The sequence below is a fragment of the Sus scrofa genome, chromosome 3, assembly GCF_054392235.1.
Source record: "Sus scrofa isolate SSC_HxYL_T2T_F1_AM1 chromosome 3, Sscrofa_HxYL_maternal_Yorkshire_Landrace_v2.0, whole genome shotgun sequence".
Classification (NCBI taxonomy): domain Eukaryota; kingdom Metazoa; phylum Chordata; class Mammalia; order Artiodactyla; family Suidae; genus Sus; species Sus scrofa.
In genome coordinates, this window is record NC_139385.1 from 7833109 (window position 1) to 7840317 (window position 7209).

The following is a 7209-nucleotide window of genomic DNA, read 5'->3' on the forward strand; positions in this document are numbered from 1 at the left end:
TTGCCCCTTTGTTGGAAGAGCCCACTGCTGCTGGGGCCACCAAATGGGGACTGAGAATGAACCTGAGCAGCAGGGTCAGAAATGGGCAGTGAAGAGAAACAGACCATGTGTCAGGTATGTGAGCAGTAGAAGCCAGATCCACTGCCTAACTCCTCAGTCACCTGTGCTACTCAGCTCCTTTCCTGCCCAAGCTGCTTTGACTGTGTTTTGAGTCGTTTACAAGCTAAATCCCGAGTGGATACAAACACTGGTAGAAATGATCCCTTAGGGACAGGCAGTGAGGACGGCATGGGGAGAGGGCTAATAACAGAGGGAAAACAGTGCTTAAAATATTAGGCATTTGGGCCCAGAGTGATTGTACTCTTAGAAGTTTCTTTCCAACTTTTTTTTTTGGGGGGGGGGTGTACTTACAAGGAGATCAGCATTTTCTCAGTTTTTTAAAAAATAAGTTTTATTAGAGTATAGCTGACTTAGAAAGTTAGGTTAGTTTCAAACTTCTTTTTTTGTGAAAACTTGACTTATATGATCAGCTTCCTCTACTCACGAATCGCTGACAGACACTGGCTGCAGGATAACCTGAACTATCTTGCCCAGTTCTCTCCAAGAATAGCTCTCTGCTGCGGTTTGGCTGACTGCCTGCTGCCTTCCAGACACCCGCATCCTCCTTTCCTGCCCCCCCGCAGCCAGCCTCTCTTCCCCACCTCTCAAGTCACCCAGGCTCAGCTCTCTCATCTCCTGCAGAAAACCACCCCTGAATTTGCTAACCTTAATTTAGGCTCTAGTAATGCATTCTCTGTATTGTTCACTCAGCATTAGGTAACGTGTGTTGGTAATTATTTCCGGAAAGTCCTCTCCTCTCTGTGCCCCTTGAGAGCAGACGCTACAAGGCCACTTGAGGTCTAGGCTCAGAAATTGCACAGTATCACTTAGCTCACATCTGTTGGACATAGGGCCAGCCCAGTTTCAAGCGTGTGGAAATAGCCTCTCCATCTTTTTTTTTTTTGACTGCCCTGTGGTATATGGAGTTCCTAGGCCAGGGATTAGATTGGAGCTACAGTTGTAACCTAGCTGTAGCTGTGGCAACGCTTGATCTGTATACTTGTGATTTAGTACTTTTTTAGGTTTTTTTTGTTTGTTTTTTAGGCCTGCGCCCGAGACATATGGAGGTTCCCAGGCTAGGGGTCTAATTGGAGCTGTAGCCACCGGCCTACACCACAGCCACAGCAATGTCAGATCCCAGCCACATCTGCAACCTACACCACAGCTCACGGCAATGCAGGATCCTTAACCCACTGAGCGAGGCCAGAGAGTGAACCCGCAACCTCATGGTTCCTAGTCTGATTCATTAACCACTGAGCCACCGTGGGAACTCCTAAAATTTTTAAATTTTAGTCTGTACCCATGGCATGTGGAGGTTTCTGGGCCAGGCATTGAACCCACGACAAAGCAGTGACCCAAGCCATTGCAGTGACATGGCCAGATTCTTAATCCCCTGTGCTACAAGAGAACTCCAATCTATGCTTTTCTAAGTGCAGTCCTTTGTGCTGACTCCCATTCCCCAAAGCTGCTGTCAATCACATCACATCGTTCCCTCCTCATTTCCAGAAGGGGGCAGCACTTCACAGGGAAAGCAAGGACTGTTGTCCCTGCTATTTCTGCTTCAAGCCAGAAGCAGAAATCTCATCAGCATCTTCACCGAAGCTCACCTCCAGAAGAGGGGTGGTTCCTCCCCACCCCCACCAGACATTTTCTTTATATCCTTGCTGATTCTTCATCAGTTTCTATTCCGTACCCTGCTCAGACCAGCTCCCACCCTGACCACTCCACTGGATAGCATAGCTCATGAACGTCACAACTGCCAAATCCAGGGGACACTTAGTGCTTGTATTACTTGACCACCAGCAGCACTTGACATTCCTACTTGAAACTTGTATGCCCTCTTGGCTTTCTGGACTGCGCAGTGCTCTGTTCTCCACTTATCTCACCACATACTTTTTCTCAGTCTCCTTTGTGGGCTCCTGTTTCTCTTCATGCACCTTAAATAGTCTAAAAGTGATTTTAATTGGTTAAAAATTAAGTAATTACAAGAACACCTCAAATGTACAGGAATGGCACAGCAGGTGAAGGATCTAGCATTGCTGCAGCACAGGTTGCAACTGCAGTGCATGTTCAATCCCTGATCTGGGAACTTCCACAGGCCTCAGGTGCAGCCAAAACAAAACAAAACAAAACCCAAATAAAATAAAAGTTACAAAGAACAATAATGCAACAAATACCTATATACTCAGCACCCAGTTTAAGAAAAATACATTGTCATTACTTGGAATTCTCCTTTATATTTTTCTCTAATCCCATCCCTTTCCTGACCCCCTTTCCTATCTTGAAAGGAGTGTTTATCATTTTGTTGATTTTCTTTTTGGTAGTCTTACTATATATAGATTAACATTTACACAAGGGATGTTTTTAAACATTTTATAAATGAGATCGTATTGTAAGTATTATATATTTGCTTTTTTCACTCAATATCATTACCTTGAGAATTATTCATTTATAGCGAGTAGCTATGTTCATTCATTTTCACATATGTAGTATTTAATTTTATGAATGATGACATAGTGTTGGGAAAACTGGGTAAAAGAATTTCATTCATGCAAAAGAATGAAATCAGACCCTTATACTATACACAAAAATTAACTTGGAGCAGATTAAAGACTTAAATGTAAGAACTGTGACAACAGAATCCTAGAAGATGGGGAGCTTCTGTCGTGGCTCAGTGGTTAACAAACCCAACTAGTATCCATGAGGACGCGTGTTCGATCCCTGGCCTTGCTCAGTGGGTTAAGGATCCGGCGTTGCTGTGAGCTGTGTAGGTTGCAGATGCACCTTGGATCCCGTGTTGCTGTGGCTGTGGTGTAGGCTGGCAGCTGTGGCTCTGATTTGACCCCTAGCCTGGGAACCTCCATGTGCTTCAGGTGCAGCCCCGGAAAAAAAAAGACACCTAGAAGAAAACATAGGGAAAAAGCTCCTTGATATTGATCTTGGTTGTGACTTTTTTTTGTGGCAACAAGAGCAAAAACAAGTGGGACTGGGGAGTTCCTGTCGTGACTCAGTGGCAACAAGTCTGACCAGTATCCATGAGGATGCAGGTTCAATCCCTGGCCTTGCTCAGTGTGTTAGGGATCTGGCGTCGTGAGCTGTGGTGTAAGTCGAAGACGCATCTTGGACATGGTGTTTCTGTGGCTGTTGCGCAGGCCTGCGGCTATAGCTCCGATTTGACCCCTAGCATGGGAACCTCCATATGCCTCAGGGGCAGCCCTAAACAAACAAACAAACAAACAAAAAACGTAAGTGGGACTACCTCAAACTAAAAATCTTCACGACAAAGGAAACAACAAAATGAAAAGATTACCTGCAGAATGGGAGAAAATATTTGCAAACTATGTCTGATCATTGGTTAATTTCTAAAATATATAAGAAATTCATACAACTCAATAGCACAGAAGCAACCCAGTTTAAATATTGGCAAAAGACATGAATAGACATTTTTCCAAAGGAGACAAACACATGGCCAACAGGTTTAAGAAAATGTGCTTGGCATCACTAATTGTTATGGAAATGCAAATCAAAACCACAGTGAGATACCACTTCACACCTGTTAGGATGGCTAGAACTGAAAAGGTAACAGGTGTTGGTGAGATTATGGTAAAAAGGGAACTCTTGTGTACTGACTGTTAATGGGAAAGTAAATTGATACAGCCATTGTGGAAAACAGTATGGAATTTACTCAAAAAATAAAAATAGAATCACTGTATGATCCTGATCCCATTTCGGGGTATCCAACTGAAATGAATTCAATATGTCAAAGAGATACTGGCATTCCCATGTTCATTGTAGCATAATCCACGATAGCCAAGATATGGGAGCAACCTAAGAGCTCAATTATGGATGGATGGATGAAGAAAATGTGAGTGAAACATATGTATCTACATACAGAGAGGAGTATTATTCAGCCTTAAAGAAAAGGGCCATTTTTGACAACATGGTTGAAACTGAAGGACATTTTCTTTTCTTTTTTTGGTGTTTTTGTCTTTCCTAAGGCCACACCCATGGCATATGGAGGTTCCCAGTCTAGGGAAACACAGCCACAGCAACGCAGGATCTGAGCCATATCTGTGACCTACACCACTGCTCACAGCAACGCCGGATCCTTAACCCACTGAGCAAGGCCAGGGATCAAACCCGCAACCTCATGGTTACTAGTTGGATTCGTTAACCACTGAGCCACGACAGGAACTCCAGTAAAATGTATTCTTGTAAGCATCATAACCATACATTTTGATAGGTGATCACAAATGCAATCAAACATTTTCATGACCCTAAAAACTTCCCTGTGATCCTTTGTAGTCACCTCCCTATGACACCCGTTGATCTGTTTCCTTTTAAAATACCCTTTTTCCACCTAGAATGTCATAAAAAAATAGATCATAGAGTGTATAGCCTTCTGAATTTGGTTTCTTAGTATAATGTATTTAAGATCACTTAGCATAATGTATCTAAGACGTATCCATATTGTTAAACATGAAAGTAGTTTGTTCCTTGTTATTCCAGAGTAGTAGTACGTTGCAAGGATGTACCAGTTTGAGGTTGTTGTATTTGAAGGCTATTTGGGTTATTTCCGGTTTGGGGTAATTAAGAAAAATCTACCTTAAACATTCATGCATAGGTTTCTGTGTGTGAATGTAAGGTTTCATTTGTTTGGTATAAGTATCTAGGAGTGTGATTTCTGGGATGTATAGTATAAAATATTAGTTTTGTAAGAAACTGTCAAACTGTTTGCAGAATGCTGTACCATTTTGCATTCCCATCAGCAATATTTGAGAATTCCAGTTACTTCACATCCTCACCAGCACTGGTTTGTCAGAGAAAGTCATTTTGTCAGAATTCCCTGGTGGCTCAGCAGGTTAAGAATCCAGCATTGTCACTGCTGTGGCTGGGGTCACTGCTGTGGTACAGGTTCAATCCCTTGACAAAAAAAAAAGTCATTTTCCACCATTTTTGAAAGTTATTTTTGCTGGGTATAGAATTCTGGATTGGGTCCCCCCCCCGCCCAGTACTTCAAAGATGCCATTTTATTTTCCTCTAGCTTATAACATGATGAAGCTGGGTATAATTCTTATTTTTTTCTCTTTGTGTAAGATGCCATATTTTTTCTCTGGTTGCCTTGTATTTTTCTCTTTGTCTTTGGTTTTCATTGGTTTAAATATGACCTGTTTAGCTGTGTGTGTTTCCTTTTTAGAGTTTTCTGAGCTTCTTGGATCTGTGGGTTAATGTGTTTTTAGTTGTTTTTGAAAAAAATTAGGCATTGTCTCTTGAGGTATTTCTTCTGCACTATTCTTCTCCCTCTTCCCGTTCTGATATGCCAAATACCAGTATGTTAAGCCTTGGGATGTTAACCAACAGCTCTTGCATTCTCTGTTCTTTCTTTTTGTCCTCTTGTGTTTCACTTTTGGTGTTTTCTAATTAACTTGTTTTCAAATTCCATGGAAATACCCTGTGAAATCCACTGTGGTCCCTTGCTTCCTTCAGATTTTTATCCCAAGACCCAACTACTTTGTTGGAGTAGATCAGCTACACTTACACTTGGGTGATCCCAGCCCAGAGCAGGGGGAAGGGCGGCAGGTATGTGCCATTTACAGATCCTGTACACCCCAAGGGACCCTTGCCTTTCAGTCAGGACCCAAAATAGATCCCCAGTGTGGGCCATGGACCTGCTCTATCGGTGGTCTCCAGTCACAAGGATGGCCAGATAGCCTCCCAGGGCAGAGCTGTCCTGGGCAGGACCCCTCAGGTAGTAGATAGAGGTTTAGAGGCTCATTGAGGCCAAAAATTCCCTCCTCATCTCCCAAGGCTGGAGGCTAGTACAGAAAATGGGTCAGGTCCAAGAGCTCCTGGGGGAGAAAGTGCAAGAAGGAGGGAGATTCTGAGGACTTGAAGGCAGATTTAGAGGCAGCACAGGGTCCAGGGGGCTGAGGGATGGTGCTGTCAGGCCAGGACATCTTGAAATAGAGGGTCTGTGGGTAGTGAAAAAGGATTCTGTCAGTGGTTTGTGTTTCCCTCATTTTCTCATGGGAAGTTTTCCAGTCACCAACTAGGACCCAGGAGTCCTGTCCCACCTGTGCCAGTGTATCTCTCAATAGACCACCACATTTACTTGAAGGTAGCAGCTATTCTTTATGGAGGATAAATTTATGTCCATTGTTTTTTTCCAAATAAAAGAAAAAAAATAGCAATGGTATCACCTCTGCTTTCTTGCAAAAATAGCCTCCTGGCTTTCAAATACCTCCATCTCCCCTGCAGAAAACATTAACAGAAAGATAATGAGAAAAAGTCGTTTAGGGAAGTCAGGAAATACAGTTCTAAAAGTGTATAGATCAAAGAAGAAGTAAAAATGGATACAAGATATCATTTCTGACCACATAGTTACTTGTGGAATACAATTAAAACAGGACATAGAGGGAATTTTTTATCCTTAATACTTCTTTTTGAAGAGAAAAATTGCTGAAATGGATGGAGCTATAGATTTGTTCAAAAAGTTAGACAAAGAAGAAAAATCATCCAAAAAATGAAAGGATATCAGTAATAAATATATGGAGGTTCCCAGGCTAGGAATCAAATCACAGTTGTAGCTGCTGGCCTACATCACAGCCATAGCAATGCTGGATCCAAGCCAAGTCTGTGACCTACACCACAGCTCATGGCAACGCCAGATCCTTAACCCACTGAGCGAGGCCAGGGGTTGAACTGTGCTGTCCTCATGGATGCTAGTCAGATTTGTTTCCGCTGAGCCATGATGGGAACGCCCTGTGCTCTAAATCTTATTCTTTTATTCCGTTTACTTCGAATTAAATTGTTCTTTTTTTTCTCATTTCCTGAGATCTAATCTTAGATTATTGATTTTACGTCTTTCTTCTTTTCTAATAAATTCAATGCCATAGATCTTCTAAGCACTGCTTTTGCTCCATCCCACACTTTTGATAAGTTGTATTTTCATGTTCATTTAATTCAAAATATTTAAAAATTTCGGAGTTCCCATTGTGGCTCAGTGGTCAGTGAGCCTGACTGTCATCCATGAGGACGCAGGTTCGATCCCTGGCCTTGCTCAGTGGGTTAAGGATCCGGTGCTGCCATGAGCTGTGGTATAGGTTGCAG

At 42.5% G+C, this 7209-nt stretch overlaps 1 pseudogene; it reads right to left on the reverse strand.

Moving 5' to 3' along the window:
- Positions 1 to 264: 264 nt before the first annotated feature.
- On the reverse strand, positions 265 to 6251 carry LOC146404370 (uncharacterized; annotated as a pseudogene).
- Positions 6252 to 7209: the final 958 nt, after the last annotated feature.